Raw genomic sequence first — 19,349 nt, forward strand, 5'->3', positions numbered from 1 at the left:
CAAATTATAGGATGAAGGTTTTAGTGTGTTGTCATTCTTTTGACATGGTGCCATGTTGTCACAGGAAGTTCATTCTCATGGGCGCAAGTTGTCACAGGAAGTTCATCCTCATGGGCCTAAGTCATGAACTTGACTAAATTTACGGTAATCTTGTGCATTACAGAGATTTTGCACAAATAAATCAAATTCCATTTTAGAGCATTGTGGGATCATAGATAGAAGTTGGTCTTATGATTATATAAAATTTTAATTGATATTTTATCAATTGAAGTATGAATGTATTCAACTTTTTTTTTAAAAAAAAAAATCAAAGATCTACTTGATTGCTACTGTACCTTTTCTCTTGATGTATCCACCTACGGACTGAAATTTCAACACTGAAGAAATGCTCAAACCAAGAACGTTCTTAGATAAAACCATGATATTGGTCCTCTGTTATGCTCTCATTTCTCCCATTTGTAAATCAGGGACTAGTGTGGTTTTCTGCATACACAATGCCTTGTCTCAGTCCAGTGTATGTAAACAGGACGTGAACCACCTAAATGCCCTTGCTACTTCGACTCTGTCTGGTGACCCGAAAGAGTATGTAACAGGCCTTGTTTCATATTAATGAAGATTATAGATGCAAAAACTGGAAAGGAGAAACATGTTACAATTTCTGTTGATGGTGGAACTCGACCGAACACATCATTGTCTGATTTAGCAAAGCTCAAACATGCATTTAAGGAGGGTGGATTTCAACAGATTGTTGAGGCCCATGATTTCAACAGTCTGATTCAAGTAACCAATTTTCCACACACATTGCCAGAGAATCAAAGTTCTTCTCCAATTAGTTATTGAAGTTGACCCTTTTTTTTCCCCATTTTGTAATTTATTAGAAGATTGTGCTAAAAGTTGTACCATCTTTTTTCCTGTCTGACAGAGCTCACAGTCGTGGCGGAAGGCAATAAATTACAGGTATGGGTGATGTATTGCTAAGTATCGTGAATGTATCAATATCGCCAATATTTTTGTCTGTGCAAATTCCAGGTGTTGATGGGATTCATCTGCTAGATTGTGAGCAATCAGAGTCATCACCCACATATAGGTAAATATAGAAGGACCACTTTTGTTTCTTCTCCAAAGAGATTATTTTCGTGATATTTTTGTAGTTGTATGGTTACATATTTACAGTTAATAGATTAGCAAGAGGCCACAACAACCTTAACAGGTTTGGATCCATGGTTTGCCGCAAACAACAGGGAATTTCTTCTTAAGAATTTCTTAGTGATACAGCAAACAGGAAAAGGGTTGAAATTTGATATCTCAGCCACTCAAAATTAAGAGTTATTTTAGCAGCATGGAGTATTTTACTCGATGTCAAAAGCTATGTCAAATAGAAACCAGGAGAATGGTTATTGTGATGGGGATAATAACATCTGCAGCAGAATGCCTTATGATTCCTTCTGAAGGTATTAAAAGGTACTCCTAAGTACTCATTGAAAATGATTCTTTTTGTATACAATATCGCATGGGCCAAATAAGTTCATCTTGAACTCTCTTCTTTCTTTTTTTTCTTTTTTTTTTTTTGTAATATCACAGACTTGGAGAAGAAATGAGGCCTGTAAAATTGACCCATCTCTGAATACAATTGCCGCAACATTCTGTGATCAGGTACATGACACTCCCATCCCAAATGTGAACCATTGAAACTTGTTTCACGGATCACTTTCACTTTCAATGTGCTTGTCCACATTAGTAAGGGCCACTAGCTGAACTGTCTGATTCATTTTTCACTGATATTGCCAACTGTACATTGGAGCAGTGATGAACTGAGATCAGTTCATTGCTGTAGAATTATAAAAGGGCCTCTTGCATGTGTAGACATGTAGATGATCAGATGTAGTCTTGGGTAACTTGGAGAAAAAAGATTCATAGATTCGAAAACAGATTTTTTTTTTTTTTTTTTCCATTCAAATTTCCTGATGCATCAAGACACCTATAATTCCAACACCCAATGAATAGATTGCATCCAGAAGTTTATAGACTGAAAGGTTCAGATTGTTTGATCATAAGCCCATCAAATATGGACGATATCATGAATAGCAGAGAGTTCACATACACCTGAGCTTTGGTGTACATAGGATCATTTTCTCAGATACTTTAGTTGAGCATTCTATAATATTTTAGAGAGTTCACATACACCTGAGCTTTGGTGTCTTAAAAAGATGGTTTTGGTTTGCCTGGGAGTCCAATTAGTGACCCAAGTTTCCAGACTTGGGAATCTTTGATTTTGTTTTACAAATGGGTTGCATTTCTCCACTGCTTTGTTACAATTAGCAAGAATTTTGCTACTTTATTCATTTATTTGACTATAAAGTATATTTTCCCTAGAAATATGAACTGTGTTCATTTCTCTTTTATATGTTTCTACCATTTCATTTCTCTATTATTGCCATGCCAGAAGTGGCAATTTCTTGAGTCTAGAATGGAATGAAAGATCAGTTTTCAGTAAATTGTTCCCTAAATTCTTTTCTTATAGGAAGATCTGGAATTACCAATAGGCATGCAACATTTTCCTTTAGAAGGGCACATGTTTTCTAAGAGGCGTGTCTTGCTGCCAAATAATTTGTTCCTTAAAACTTACCAATGTCAAAGTTAGCCTTAAAGTGACTTTACTATTATAACTGTGAACATAATGATTTGAAGGAGAAATACTATGCATGCTTTCTCACATGAGGTTGAGGGTTATCTTTGCAGTAGATGTGTGCATGACAGGGCTATTTACGACTACAAATATGAGAGCAGATAAGCAGTGGACTACCTCTCGTAGCAAGCAATAGCTGATTCCAAGTCCCCACGGTTTTTATATATAATACCCATGTTGCAATATGCTTCGGCATACATAGGCCTTTGTAGTGCAGCTTTCTCATAGCAGGTAAGAGCCAAATCATATTGCAGCATATCATAATAGACCACCCCAAGGTTGTAATATGCAGGCTAGATTTGAAACACAACACACCAAGAATTAACAAGGTTGCTGTGAAATATAAAATATATGAAGGTCATACCAATAAAACATGGGTAATATAAAATATATGAATTAACAAGGTCTTGACCCCATCTTTTCTTTCATTCTCCTACCTTTGGAGGGTGGCCTCCACACTCCACAGAATTTGGAAAGCACCAATCCATATTAGGCTATCTGCGTTTAATGGGAACAGTGAGGTAGTGGATAGTAACTCACTAGGCGAGAATTTTCATTCCGTACCTAATCTAATTACCTCTGCCGAGATACCTCTTGAGGATTTTAGATTCTGGTACCTTCCATTAGATTGCTGTAATGAATGCTAGTTGAAATGGCTTTTTTTTTTTTTTTTTTTAAAGACGAAAATGCTTCTCTCTACAAGGACAAACTTGAGTAATTCGATACTAGGGAGTTGGCTAGAAAACCAGCTGAACAATTATTTGTAAATAGTCCTGTGGTGTTTCTGCATCTTTTTTCAGCATGCGTAAATTGGTTCAGATCAGTTGGTACAAACAATAAGGTTCTAATCCTCATGTAGATCCTCAATTTACTTGCATTTCTAGATGCTTCTTTCAGATGACTGCTTTCACGCTATACTTATTTGTATGCATGTTGCATTAAATATTCATGAAAGTACGCATGGATGCAAATGCATGATGTATAGGTGTTAGCAAATGCATGATATATAGGGACTGTGCACATCTGTATCTGCAATTTGTCTCCTGTCATCATCATCATCTCAATTTTCTCCAATTCGTGGTTGGGTTTCAAATGATATATTGGCAAAAGTTCTACAGTTGGCTGTTCACTGGACATTAATCCTCTCTTTTACTGAACTTACCACGACAGAGGCTAACATTGACACCACTCACATGCAAGCACGATTCCACCCAATATTGACCCCCAAGCCAACTATCAGATGCACACCCCATAGTTCAAAAACTCAGTATTGGGGCTGGCCTATGACAGATATAAGGAAGCAAGCATGCAAGCTCAGGACATTGTCAATTGAAAGAAAGAAAAACTTTGTAAAATCCAGGCACAAGACTGGCCCATTTTTTGGGCCTGGTAACCTGGCCATGCTCTGTTCCACAGGTTCAAAATGAGAGTTGTGCCCAGCCCATAGCAAGATAGGATAGAAACCATTAGGCCATCCTGTCCATTGACAGCCCTGGCAATGAAGGAAACAAAAAAGCAAACCATGAAATGCTAAGAAAATTTCCAAGTTAGATCAAACCAGAATCCAATTTTTAAAGATTAGGTTTTCAATAGTAATGTCAACAACAAAAAAAAAGTAATGGCAAGAAATTGTTCTACACTGTTTTTTGAAAGATGAAAATTTTATTGACAGAAACAAGCAGAAACAAAGCCTACAGGGCAAGAGAGAAAAAACAGCAAGCTATAGGAAACAAGGAAAAACAAAAACTACAAAAAACTGCCCCACGGTAGCCAAACCTGGCAAAAACAACATTACGGAGCCCAATCCCGAAACAGAACTAGCACCCTAGAGAACACTCCTGCAGCTGAGACTGAGGAATTCCTAAAGCAGCTATTATTACGCTCTGCCCATATAGCCCAAAAGACAGAAAGAATAATGATATGTCATTTCCTTTTGCCCAAAAACCCAACTTGCCACGATAGAGGCTAACATTGCCCTTTCTTTCTTTCTTTCTTTATTTTATTTATTTATTTATTTATGTTTTCTTTTTTTGGTGGATGAGATACAAATGATCATTGAATGCAGGACAATAGATTGGAGTCTCATCAACATTTCCTGATATTTGGAGGAGGTTGCAGGCTATGCCTTGGCAAGGAATTGGCTATAGTAGAGATTTGTACATTCCTTCATTACTTTGTGACTAAATACAGGTCAGCTACATGATTCTCATGTTACCCTTTCTAAGTTTCAATATGAAATTAGAGTTTGAAGAGGACCTTCCAAACATTAGGTAGGGCTTGTTGTGAACCTTCTTTAGTCCAGAAATTAGGATTATCCACAAAAAACTTCGGCAACATGCCTATATTGAATATCTACATTAACTTTCATTCAACTGTTTTAATTTCTCACATAAGTACATGCCACTTGGTAATCACAACAACCTTATTTAGATAAAGGTATGATTATGAGAGGCCCCAGCTGATGATTGGGCATGTTCTTGCACAAGTCTATGATTGGTACATGTGCATGCATCTGAGTATCATTACTTGGATCACCTTGGCCTTTCTCTAAAGGACCATTAGGTTTTGATCAATGTTTGATGTGAATATACATATTGGGATTAGAGGACTATTAAAGTGTAATTCGAACAAAATTGATGATAGAACTACATGGACAGTAAGGTTTTTAACTTGCATAATCTACATGGACAAGTTACTTTAACTCAATCATCCAATTAAGTGCATAGAGTACTTATTTTGTAAGCATGCATAGCACATGCGCCACAAGTGAGGCTGTCCATCCTTAATAACCTCACATGCGCTGCACTCAACATTAGAAAGCCCAACATTTATTATATATGCCAATGTGCCTGTGTGTACATACACCGCATATTTCACTATGCATCTTCAAGTGCTTCAAATGTGCCGATATTTTCAAGTAACCAACATGTGATACTATCAATTTGCACGCAATACTCCCCATGTTTGATGGTTTCTCCCCCTATTTAAAAATTACATGTGCATCAAATCATTAGGTGGGCCACACATGTATGGTAGAATTTTTTTGGTATCTGCCAATAGTATTTCTTTGCCCTGAGTAATAGGTGTTCCATATCTACATTACTTGATATCTATTAGTCTTGTTACCAAACAAGGGCTTGTCACACAAGCTTTGTATATCGGTAAATATTTTTAATTGAAAACCTTTGAAGCTATCTACCTTGTAGTTTGAAAACTTGCTTTAATGATCCAAATAGGAGTTTGTTGAATTTTGGGCTGGGTTACTCATCTGGTTCACTGTCTTTTCATCTCTATTTTCATTTTACTTTTTATGAAATCGGATTATTGGGTAATCCAAATTCTTGTTATTCAGTCATACGGTTTTGATAGTTATGCAGATAGAGATTTGATAGTTAGAGCGATGGAGATTCGATTGAAGGATAGTAGTTATAGGAAAGGATTAGTCAGAATCAACAGGAATTTGTGTGAAAGGATTAGTAAAGAATCAGTAGGAATTTCTATTATTGGAACTTTCACCGGCGCATTTTATACCGGCGTTTTAAAATCTCTAATCTCACTTGTTATAGCTTTTGCGGCGTTTCTTATGTCATTGGTTGCGCTTATAGTTTTACCGGCAGTCAACAGAAGCGCCGGTAAAGAATAATAAGCGCCGCAAATATTTCACTTTTAGCAGCGGCCACCAAAAGGCCGAGACGAGCGCCGGTACAGCGATTCCCCTTTAGCGGCACGTGTCCAACCGCCGGTAATTCTTGTACTGGCGGTTTTTGGTACTTATAGGAGCGGTTTTGGCCGCCGGTAAAGGCTGTTTTTTTAGTAGTGTCTCTTACACGCACCCTTTTTTGACGAAGAAGTCAAATTAGCTGTCGATTCACTGAGCAGAGATAAGTCGCCGAGTCCTGATGGCTTCCCAATAGCCTTTTTTCAAACATTCTAGGATTCTATCTGCCCAGACATCATGGAATTTATGGCTGAGTTTCACAATAAAGGGAGACTATCTAAAGGTCTAGGTGCTTCCTTCATAGCCCTTATCCTAAGGTGGCAGTCGCTAGTTGCTTCTCTAAATTCAGACCCATCAGCTTGATAGGGGGTCCTTATAAGATCCTAGCTAAGGTGCTCTCTCGAAGGTTGTCTAAGGTGATTGGTAATCTCATCTCAATTAACCAAAGCGCCTTCATCAGGGGAAGAAAAATCATGGATTATGCCCTTATAGCCAACGAAATTCTTCACTCATGCCATAGATCTGGAGATAGGGCTGTTTTATGCAAGCTGGACATTAAGAAAGCTTACGATCACATGGAGTGGGACTTCCTTCAATACATGATGATCTGCATGGGGTTTGGAACCAAATGGAGAAAATGGATCCGCGCGTGCGTCGACTCAGCCTACTTTTCAATCCTTCTTAATGGCTCTCCTTTCGGCTTTTTCAACACCTCTAGAGGTATCTATCAGGGGGACCCCTTATCCCCTCTTCTTTTCCTAATGATCGGTGAAGCTTTGTCCCAAATGCTGAGTAAAGGTCAGGTGGCTGGCGTTTTTGGTGGTATCAAGATGCCCGGGCTATCTCCTGCCATCTCCCACATCCAGTTTGCAAATGATACCCTTATCATTTCTCCAGCGGCCCAGGTGTACATCAATAATCTACATACAACCCTTCGATGCTTTGAAGCCGTGTCTGGTCTTAGGATTAATCTGGCCAAATCGAAACTCCTTGGAGTTAATATTTCAGATGATGAATTAGCTTCTTTTGCGAATTCTCTTGGTTGCATTTCAGCTTCCTTTCCCTCATCCTTCGTGGGGCTTCCCCTCGTGTTTGGCCCCCCTCCCAGGATATGTGGAACAAGATTATCGACAAATTTCAAAAACTCCTAGCTAGTGGAAGTGCCAATATTTTTCTATTGGAGGTCGCCTCACGCTCATCAAAGTGGCCCTCTCCAATCTGCCCATATATTTCATGTCCCTTTTTAGATGCCCCTCGTCTGTTTTGTTGGCCATCGACAAGCTGAGATGTGACTTCATGTGGTGTGGTAAGGATAATCAAAATAAGCTACATCTCTCGATTGGTAGGAGGTCTGTAAACATTTTCAAGAGGGAGGGGCGAGCATCAAAAATCTCAAAATCATGAATCGGGCCCTCCTTGGTAAATGGAACTGGAGACTCGAAAACGAAGAAGGCTCCCTTTGGAATTCTATCATCAAAGGAAAATATGGTTGTTCTTCTTGTGGCTGGTGGACCAAAGATTCATCGATGTACAGGGCCTCTCATATTTGGAAAGGGATCATGCGATCCAAAGAAGAGATGCTCAAGCATATTAGCTTCGATCTTGGTAATGGCCAATCCATCCGATTTTGGGAAGATGTGTGTCCTGGAGAGTTGCCTCTCAAAACTCGATTTCCGAACATTTATCAACTGGCTCCTTTTTCCAATGTTAAAGTGGCGGACTGTTTTTCTATTGTCGAGTCGAATTGTGTCTGGGATGTGAGATGCTTCATAAATCTCCAGGACTAGGAATGTTCAGAGTACGTGGACCTTCTTGACTACATTTCTAAAGCTGCGCCCGATAGATCATCCCCTTGACAGAATCATTTGGTCCAGCGACAAAAGCAGTAAGTTCACGATCAGATCTTTCTACACCCTCCTCACTTCCTCTCTCATATCATCGACTCCTTCTGCACCGTTCATTTGGAAATACTCTGCCCCCCTTAAATTCATTTGTTTCGGCTGGTTAGAGGGGAAAAACAAAATTTTAACAGTCGATAATTTAAAGAAAAGGGGCATGCAGATTGTGAACATATGCCTCTGTTGCATGAATGATGAGGAATCTGTGGACCATCTCTTGATTCACTACCCTTTCGTCTCCCAAATTTGGGCAGATTTCTGCTATTGCTTTAAAATCAACTGGTGCAATCCCAATTCTTCTAGCAATCTTCTTATGACATGGCATGGTGTGAAAATAGGCAAGCAAAGATCTCGTCTTTGGAGATTGTCTATCCTTGTGATTTGGTGGGCAGTCTGGGAAGAAAGAAATAATAGATGCTTCAATGATATATCTGCTTCGGTTCAGTCAGTTGGTTCTAGAGCTAAAACGTTAATTTTTGAATGGGCGAGGATTGTAAACATCTTAAAAGATTATGATTTATCGTTTCTAGGATCCTAGGTTTTCTGCTAACTCAGCAAATTCCTTCCTTTCTTTTTATACTTTTTTCTCTCTTTTAATATTATCTAGTTATCCTTTAAAAAAAATAAAATAATTTATGGGAGATGGGTCAAGTTTTGGAAAATTGAGAAAAATCAAAATTTCTCAATTTCTCGCAAATCAATTACAATCTTTGTATCCAAACACAAAATTAAACATGTAACTTGTTCTAGTGATTCTTCTTTTGATTTTGAATGTATTGCTTGTGTTTCCATACATCTTACGTTTTGTAATGCCCCGTACTTTCCAGTACTCGAGCGTTACCATTTAAAACCTACTTAATGAATGAGAGTAACCTGGACCGTCCCTCAAGCTGTTCAATAACACCTGGATGAGTTTAGAGGTTAGTCGGGACGTCCACTAACAACTTCGACTCTCGAACCACCAACTCGGGGTCTACAACATTCCACGGATTAACCCAACCATTGGATTTTGGCCCTAACCCTGCTATTGTAAAATTCAATTACTCAAGGCACACCAGAAGGTTCCAAGTAGTCTTAGAGCCATCCATTAGGGGCTGATAGGGATCCTACATCAGCCAAGAGGGTAAATTTAACTAAGCACTTCAAGTTAAAGATACCGTAGGTCACCTATACTGACATTGCACACAACTATCAACCCTCAGGGATTAATTAGTGGCCAACCAGGCACTTGAGACCTCTCAAATCCCCGTTCAACCGTCCAAACAAGATCTCAAGCCCATCCGACCACTGAATTGCAATGTATGGGCCAAACAAGGCCCCAAAGTGCGTGGTATGTCCCACCTGGACCTCACCATCGACATAAAGTGGGCCAGGACCCCCAAAGTGGGGCCCCCAAGCCAACTGGATGGAGTAGATTTATCATAGGCATTATAGTGGTCCCCACACAAACTGTGTGTACACCATACACTAAAGTGCAAGACATGCACTGGACATGGCTACTCGGTCAAACGGCCTTTGACTGAGCACCTTCAAGAGTTTTTTAAAAAAAAGAAGGAAAAACTCCCTCCAATTTTGGAAATTTGAAACTAGGAGATTTCAAGCCCCAAAGTGGACCACCTTGGCCACTTTCCGGACGATCCAAACCATCCATTTTACTCGTGGGGTCTGCCCAACCAAAACAGTATAAGGATTTGGATCCATGTATAGGAATGAAGGATTTTGGTCTGGACCGTCCATTTCTTTCATGTGTGGCTACGATCTAAGATGAGGGACCATCAGGTAGGTTGATATGCAAGCCAACATCCCTTTATCCATGGGGTTACAGCCACCAATGAGCCAGCTATGGGAGGGTCTTCTCATAGCCAAAAATGGCAAACTATAAGGGAAGAAAAAGGAGACTTCCCTTTTTTGGATAAGGGAGGTTGACATCATTGTGACCGTTCCCTGGGGCCACGTGGCATGATCCCAGCCCATCCTAGTGGGTAGTACGATATGAGAAGCTGAGATATCTCATCTCATGAGAAAATGGAGAAAAATCGGATCTTCTCATGAGATGAACCGGAACTGGTGTTTACAGCCCAAAAAAGGGGGCCCTGCACTGATCAAGGGACCCATTTGGTCCACTCAAGGGACCCATCTGGTCCACTCAAACGGACCAGATCAAGGGACCCATCTGGGACAGTGATCTGCCATTGATGATTGGGTCATCTTCCCTAATAATCTGTCCAAGCCTGATCACGAGATGGGCCCCACCAGACCCAAAGGATGTACTTTCAGGAAGGCCAAGGCATTAGTAATCCATCCCTAAACATGGATGGGCCCCATGCACGACCATCTTTTAATCTCGACCGTCGCATGATGAGTGCATCTCTCTAACCATTGGAAGTTCCTCTCCTATGCCTATAAATGGGCATTGTTGCTCTCAGCTTTCACACCAGAAAGAGAGGGAAGAAAAGAAAAGAGATAGTGATAGAGAGAAGAGAGAGAGAGAGAGAGATAGAGAAAAGGTGAGAGCAGAAAGAGAGAGAGAGAGAGAGAGAGAGAGAGAGAGAGAGAGAGAGAGAGAGAGAGGAGCTGTAAGACAGCCAGGTAATGATCTCTCTCCCTCCATTTTCTTTCATGCGAATCTGTGGGAAGTTCGGCCATGGTTTGAGCCTCCATTTAAGCCTCAATTTGAGCCATGTTTGGTGCCAAAAGCGAGTCTCAAGTGGATGTCCAATAGAGCTGAAAACATCCTCTAACCAAGCCTCCATTTGGGCCATGTTTGGTGCAAAAAACGAGTCTTAGCTAGGAAATTGGATTGTGTACTGAGTTACTCAGTACGCTCTTATCGTACTGAGTAAACTCGGTTGGGCCCACCACGATTGCATGTGGTTTATCCATGCTGTCCATTCGTTTTTCCAGATCATTTTATGGGTTCAACCCAAAATTGATGCATATACAAAGCTCAAGTGGGCCATACCACAGGAAAAAGTGGAACTATTGATTTCAACCGTTGAAAATTTTCTAAGGCCCCTAGTGATGTTTATTCGTCAATCAACTTGTTCATAAGATCAGAAGGACATGGATGAAGGGAAAACAAAAATATCAGCTTGATCTAAAACCTCTGTTGTCCCCAAGAAATTTTCAACGGTAGATGTTCAATTAACAGTTTCTGGTGGTGTGGTCCATTTGAGGTTTGGATATTCTCCATTTTTGGGATATAGCCCTAAAATTATGTGTTAAAAGAGATGGACGGATTGGATGTAATGCATAAATGACACAGGGGCCCATGGAGTTTACTCAGTACGCTTACCGTACTGAGTTACTCAGTACGCAATCCGCTTCCTATCAGGCTGATTTTTCAGCTATTTATAAGTCAGATTTTCAGCTACTATCAGGCTGATTTTTCAGCCATTTATAATTAGATTTACAGCTACTATCGGGCTGATTTTTCAGCCATTTATAAGTCAGATTTCCAGCCATTATCGGGCTGATTTTTCAGCTATTTATAAGTTAGATTTCCGGCCATTATCAGGCCTGGTTTCCAGCCCACTTTCAGTGTAACATCAGGCCTGATTTTCAGCCTGTTTTAGTGTGAACTCAGGCCTGGTTTCTAGCCCGTTTTCAGCATGATATCAGACCCGTTTGAGGGCTGATTTGAAGGACATTTTCAGCTCTCTTGGACGTCTAGCTAAGGGAAGCGGATTGCGTACTGAGTAACTGAAAATTGAAAAATCAGCCCGATAGTAGCTGTAAATTTAATTATAAATGGCTGAAAAATCAGCCTGATAGTAGCTGAAAATCTGACTTATAAATAGCTGAAAAATCAGCCTGATAGCGGCTGAAACTCTGACCTTTAGATAGCTGAAAAAATCAGCTGATAGCAGCTGATTTTTCAGCTTAAAAATAGCTGAAAATACAACCTCATAGCAGCAGTATTTTGAACTTAAAAACAGCTGAAAATACAACCTCATGGCAGCAGATTTTCAGCTCGAAAACAGCCGGAAATGTAACCAGATAGCAGCTGATTTTTTAATTGAAAATGGCTACAATTACAATGTGAAAACAGCTGATTTTCAGTTGGAAAATAGCTGAAAGGGCAACTACAGAGATGGCTGAAAATCAGCTTGGAAGCAGCTGAAATCAGGCTTTTATATAGGCCTCAATCCAAGCCAAAAAGACCGGCCAAAACCGCACCTTGAATGATGCCAAAACGGCCTGGAATTAGACCGTTTGGGGCCATAGTGTGGGCTAGAGATAGGGCAGAAAGTGAGTCTCTGTTGGACTCTAAAATAAGCTAAAAATGGCTTGTAATGGACTTTGAATTTTGTTGGAATCAGACCTCAAACAAGCCCTGATTCAAACGGACATACAAGCCGTGCATTGGGCATCACTTCGGGTTGGAAAACGACCCAGAAATGGACCTCTGGTGGGCTGGAATCCCAGCTGAAGTTGGCCCAGAAAATGGACCTGCACAGGTGGGCCGCACCACATACCAGGTGGGCCTCACCATATACCAGGGGGACCACACCATATATAGGTGGGCCACATGCATAGGTCAAGTGGGCCTCACGTAAGGATTGCGTGGGCCACGTTCCAATTGGGCTCCTTTCAAGGCTTAGGTGGTCCTCGCCAAATGGGCCAGAGTTGGTGGGACTGGTCGTCTTGAAACAGACCCAATTCACAAGCCTTTCAAACACCCACCTAGTAGTTAGCTAGAGCCTTGTGAATACTAATTAACACAAGATCTTGGGTTGGAAATAACCCCAGGTGGCCAAACATACCGCATTGGACCATTAGACGACCGCAGGGATCCAATTCAAGGGAAGAGCTATGAACCACCAGGTAATGATTTTCCTCCCCTTGAGCTTTCCATCTCTAAACTAGATTAGAGATAATCTTTTATAACAGTTGCAAGTGATATCCTAGGAGTGGATGATCATTTAACTTGCTGCTTGAATACATGCCTTATAACCTTACTTAGCCACGGTTTAACTATTATATAGATATCTTAGAAGTGATTAAATCTTCAATCTTCTTGATCATGGTTTATAGGTTCGAGCATTTGACTAGTTTACTTTATCACATGTTTTGAAAATAAAAGCATGCCTTAGATTTATTAAAGCATTTGATTATTTTTTCTAGAACTATATATTTAGAATTGATAAGCAATGGGTACATGATCCTTGAACTTTATACACACATGAGTTTTACTGTAAATATTGAATCATGCTTATATCTTCCTGTCTCATATGATTATATTGGTTGCAAGTCACATAATGATTGAAACCTCTCTATGAAAACTCCTATTTAAAGAGAGTCTGAGCTTAGGGTGTAACAGAACCGATGTGATGAAAATAGACCCTCAGCATGGAGGTTGTGATTAGTGGCGATTGATTTATGAGGCTTACCATCTATGGAGTGATTCCACTTACCTGACTATGGAGTGAACCATGCAACGTAAATACTCACCGCTGTTTACTCATACTGAACCATATATACCGTCTTACCTTAGTCGTTGCATTTAATGATTTCTATACTTCATCCCTAGTTAGCATACGGTAGTAGTTCCCTTATATTGAGAATTGATTGACCACGTATTGATGGATTTTATACACACCCTAAGGTGATAGTTTCATGAGCCGGGGATGGTAGTATGAGACCTATGCCCAAGCTGTCGGCGTACACTAGTGACAAGCCCCCGTAGTGACCTTAGACTTATTTAAATTAGCTGATTGTAACTGGATTAATAATGGTTTAACTAATCCTGTATACATAGCATACCGACCGTATTGGAGAGTTTGGCACTACGCACGTACTATGTACTTTCGCTGGTGACTGGCTATATTGGTGAGTTTGGCACTACGGACGTACTATGTACTTTTGCTGGTGACTAGCTATATTGGTGAGTTTGGCACTACGCATGTACTACGTACTTTCGCTAGTGACCAGCCACATTGCATGGGTGACGAGCCCAATGTCCGCACGGATGAGCATCCTAGGGTGATGATTACATTCATGCATCTATGCATATAATAAGATTGCATTTACTATGTTTTGTTTGCCTAGACCTTTTTATGCTAATTCTTGTCTAGGGCAGCGGTGTGTAATCTTGAGGGGAGATCACACTAAGCTGGCCACTCATTCATTAATGTTCAATCGTACAAAGGATGCAGATATAGGTACTGACGGATGTGCGGTGCGCCCGGAGTCGACCACTGTCGAAGAGGAATTTTATGATGAGGAGTCGCATCAGGAAGTGGCTGCGTACTATGACTTGAATAAGTAGGATTAGTTGTGATAGTTTGTTTTGAACAATTATATTTTGGAACTTTTGTATATGGGGCCCCAGCTGAGTGGCCCAGGATATTGCTTTGGTTTGTGATGCATCTATACTACGCTTTGCTTCTATTAATCACACTTTGATTTGATTGAATTATCTATTGATCACCAGTTAACACCGGATTTTTGGGAAACGAGTTGTATACTCGGTTCTCAAAAACTGGGGCGTTACAAGTTGGTATCAAAGCAGAGTCTGAGATAGGTTGGCTATGAGATCCATATACAAAATCCTTAAGGGATCAACTTAGAAGAAACCTAAGAATTTCCCTTTAGAAAGTAGTCAGGATGAATGAACACAGGAACAAAATACTTTGGGACTCTCAGACATTAGTAGAGTAGATGAGTTGGACCTACTAGGAACCTCCGCTAACTAGAGTGAATTTAGAGTACAAACTAAATTCCTAAGTCCCCAAGAACAGAACTTAGGATTCCTTAGGAAGCAGTGAAATATGTCGTCTGAATCTAGAAATAGGAACCTTATTTCCCCTAAAATTTGACCAAAAGTATCGGTTAGACTTAGGGGCGAAAGTAGTACTCTCTGAAGGGGCGAATGTCCATCATGATGTGAATATGACAAATTATATAGCAGACCCCTGTATTATTTCACTATCTAACTACAACCACCTTTTACTAAGGCCTGAACTGTGAAATATTGATCCCACAGGGAGCCATGCCGACTGTATTACGGTCCTAGCGGACCAATATAATTGATATTCATCCCATCCCATCCACCAAGCGCCGAAGAGAGCGCAACCCCGAATACACGCTAGGTCTCTCGCCCGGAGTTGCAAACATGGACAACGGATCGAAGCAGTAGGAGATTCTCCCTCCCCCCAGATCTTCACATTAGGGCTGCCATCTTGATATTTCAAACAAAAAAGCCTACCGTTGAGGCGTCCGCAGGGGGACATACCGGGGCTGTAGCTTTTGTAGCCGTTGAGCAAATGGCTGCAGTCATGCAGCAACAACAAGATGTGTTCATGCGACAACAGTAGGATATGCATGCACTCATGATGGAATCCTTGTGGACTAGGGACCGCAGAGAGGCGTCTCGAGATAGAGAGGGCTGGAGTGTAGACATTTTCGAATGATTCCAGAGGCTTTGGCCTCCAATGTTCGAAGGGACGCTAGATCCAATGCTGGCAAAATACTGGCTGACAAGGATCACCAAAAAGATGCGGCTACCTACTTATTAGAAGGAGAGGCAGATAATTGGTGGCAAAGTACGCAACGAGGTGTCCCAGCCATGTACGCCTGGATGTGGGTCGGCTTCAAAACAAAGTTTCTGGAGAAATACTTCTCGCGATCTTGCCGAAATGAGAAGATTGCACAATTCCTGAAACTAGAGCAGGGGAATCTAACAGTTGCCCAGTACAAGGCAAGGTTCGACAAGTTGTCCCGGTACGTACCCAAGGCCTTCGAGGACGAGGAATACAAGTTACAAAAGTTTAAGGAAGGGCTTATGTCATGCCCCAAACTCGGAAACCATGCTCACAAAATTTTCGATCGTCGAATCCAGTACCGACAGCCTCCGTAGTACCCCATTTCCGACTCCCAGCGCCCATACACCAGGTTCCGATCCTGGGATCATAGAAGGAGGATTTTCCAACGTACATTTATCTCGTAAGAAGTATAACCACAAGTATACCCAAATCACAAAGGCAACATCATCATCACATATCCACTAATATAAACAGTTGAATACAATGCTGAAAGGGAAATACATATATCAAAAATCAAAGCTGTAAAAGACCGCTGCACGCTCCAAGCTCAACGCTGCTACAACATAACGTCACCTGCACGCATCTATCGTGCATAAGCTTGTAGAAAGCTTAGAGAGTAGTGTAAGTGTGTGCGATGCATGTGCCAATAAATATCAGAGTAAGTGGAAATACTAGCAATCCATAAATCATACAATATTAGAGTAATGCGAAAACATGCTGGTAAGTCCTTAAATATCCTCAGCCTCATCCAAGCTATGCAATGTAAGAATATAATATGCCAATATCATACACTGAGGAAGCAATGTAGTATACAAATCCTGATGAGTCCACAAATACCGTCAGGATCATCTAAGCCATATAAATGCAGAAACATAGTAACTCAAAATGCCATATGCCGCGGATGCAGTATGTGGTGCGAATGAAATGACCAAGCTAGAGTGTGAAGTCGGGATGATAGTATGTAGTATCGCAGGCTAAGGGGTCTATCACAAAGGACTTCTATCCAAACCAGTCTCATACTTAAATTTGGATAGATAGACTGAATGTGGTAAACTCCTGATCTCAGGTTGGTCGCACGCTCCCACCGAAATCCTTGCCTTTGCGAAGGTACACATAACAATTAGTTACGCACCACTAGCCCGAGTGGATAGTGAATGAATGAGTAAAATGCTGAGTGTGCAACTCCTCCTCAATAAGTCCACATACCAGTACCGTACATCTCTGGGATCATCACTAGGGTCTAGTATACTCTACATGCAATCGCCGCCCACTGGACGCGCAACCATGTAAATGGAAGAGACTTCACTATCCGCCTAGCTAGTAGTCAGCCAATATCTACCCGACACATCGATAGCAGACCCAATTACGAGCTGGTCAAACTCAGCCTAGCTATGCCCACTACCCTCGAGCGGATAAGGCCACAACCCCTTCCCAACCGACCATGACACAGTGGGAGATGCAGTGTACTGGTATTCGGCACTCGAGCGCTCATATATTCACTCGGTCTAGACGTTAGGGTGTTTCCTGGCCATGGAGGTTTAAGAATTTTCACCCAGGGACATCTATGGTGCCTCGATGCTAGCAACAGATTTCCGGTGTCTCATCTGACCATCCACGACATGCCTGTGGAGGCTACGGCCGTGATGTCGCTAGGGTGTATAGTAATTACAATACACAATATAAGATGCATGAGTCATAGAATCCAGTCATATATCAATCCTGTGCATACTATGTGCTTACGTGAGACAATCTCCACTTATCAGGGAGTCTCATAACAACCTGCCCAATGACATATGCAATGATCAACCACATCTCATAACAAACATGCAGATGATGCGTATGAGCATGTATCATAAATCTATGCTGTCACATACTCATAGTCGGTATCGATAACCGGTACCGATAATCGGCATCGATAATCGACCTATACAATCAGCCTCGACAATCAGAATCGGAATCAGACTCAATAATTGGAATCGGCCTCGACAATTGGAATCGGCCTCGACAATCGGAATCGGCCTCGATAATTGGAATCGGCCTTGATAATCAGAATTGGCCTCGACAATCGGAATCAGCCTCGACAATCAGCCTTGACAATCTAAATCGGACTTGACAATCGAAATCGGTAATCGGCCTAACAAAGAGCCTAAGGGAAGGTTACAATGTGAACATTTAACCATCATCGTCCATCAATGTGGACATTTAACCATCATTGCTCCCAAAGAGTGGCCCACATAGAGCCAAAGGTATCGTGGGCCCATGGCCTCACACAAGGGACTAATATACATTACTATAGGCCTCAATTGAGGGCCTAATACTCATCACCATGGGCCTCACTCGAGGGCCTAATACACATCATGATGGGCCTCACTCATGGGCCACATATGCATCACATTGGGCCTCACTCATGGGCCTAACACACATCACACGGGCCTCATCAAATGGGCCACAAATACATCATATTGGGTCTCATCGCATGGACCTCGCATATCACAATGGGCCATATCACATGAGCCTCATATACATCAAGTGGGCCGCATACAATTACAACGGGCCTGACCTCATTACATGGGCCTATACATCACATCAGGCCTCATTATATGGTCCATATATACATCTCATTGGGCCTCACCAAATGAGCTACAAAGACATCACAATGGGCCTCATCAAATGGGCCATAAAGACATCCCAACGAGCCTCATCAATGGGCCGCAAAGACATCATAATGGGTCTAATCACCCGGGCCTCAATTATATCATGATGGGCCGCACCAAGGGGCCTCATATACATCAAGTAGGCCGCATCAATGGGCCGCACCAATGGGTCTCATAAACGCCAAGTGGGCCGCATCAAAGGGCCGCACCATGGGCCTCATACATTCCAAAAAAAATGAATCGTATCGAAAGATCATTTGGACCATACTACAACTAGCAGTGGAGATAATGATTTCCGTTGTTAAAATCCTACAGGGCCTACCATAACGTTTATTTTCCATCCGATCCATTCATAAGGTCACAAAGACCTGAATTAAGTGGAAAAACAAATTTCATATTGATCCAAAACTTTTGCACTCCCAAAAGGGTTTCAATGGTAGGCGTTCAATGCTCCACTATTTCTGCAGTGTGGTTCACCTGATATATCTATCTTATTTTTAGTCTCAAGCCTTAAGACGAGCTCACCATTTGGATGGACGGTTTGGATGTAACACATACATCATGGCCCACTGTCCATGACCAGATGGTGGGGATAGAATACATACACCAAGGTGGATCCCACCGTCCAGCCATTTGGACGGTGTGGATGAAACCCGTACAATCAACAGTGGGTCCCTCAGAACTTGCTGACTTCACTACACTAGCCAATCCTTTTCATGCTAGGTGGGTCCCACGTGGGGCCACCAGATATAGATATGATTATATATATATATATATATATATATATATATATATATATATATATAATATTATATATATATACACCTATTATTTATTGATTCATCA

At 41.2% G+C, this 19,349-nt stretch overlaps 1 long non-coding RNA gene across 1 annotated transcript; it reads left to right on the forward strand.

Moving 5' to 3' along the window:
* The first annotated feature begins 133 nt into the window (after nt 1-133).
* LOC131242181 (uncharacterized) lies at nt 134-2,168 on the forward strand. The gene is made up of 4 exons (XR_009169531.1): nt 134-144; nt 468-957; nt 1,030-1,461; nt 1,582-2,168. It is a non-coding gene; the product is annotated as an uncharacterized LOC131242181 (long non-coding RNA).
* Nucleotides 2,169-19,349: the final 17,181 nt, after the last annotated feature.

Source organism: Magnolia sinica, chromosome 4 (assembly GCF_029962835.1).
Source record: "Magnolia sinica isolate HGM2019 chromosome 4, MsV1, whole genome shotgun sequence".
Taxonomy (NCBI): Eukaryota; Viridiplantae; Streptophyta; class Magnoliopsida; order Magnoliales; family Magnoliaceae; genus Magnolia; species Magnolia sinica.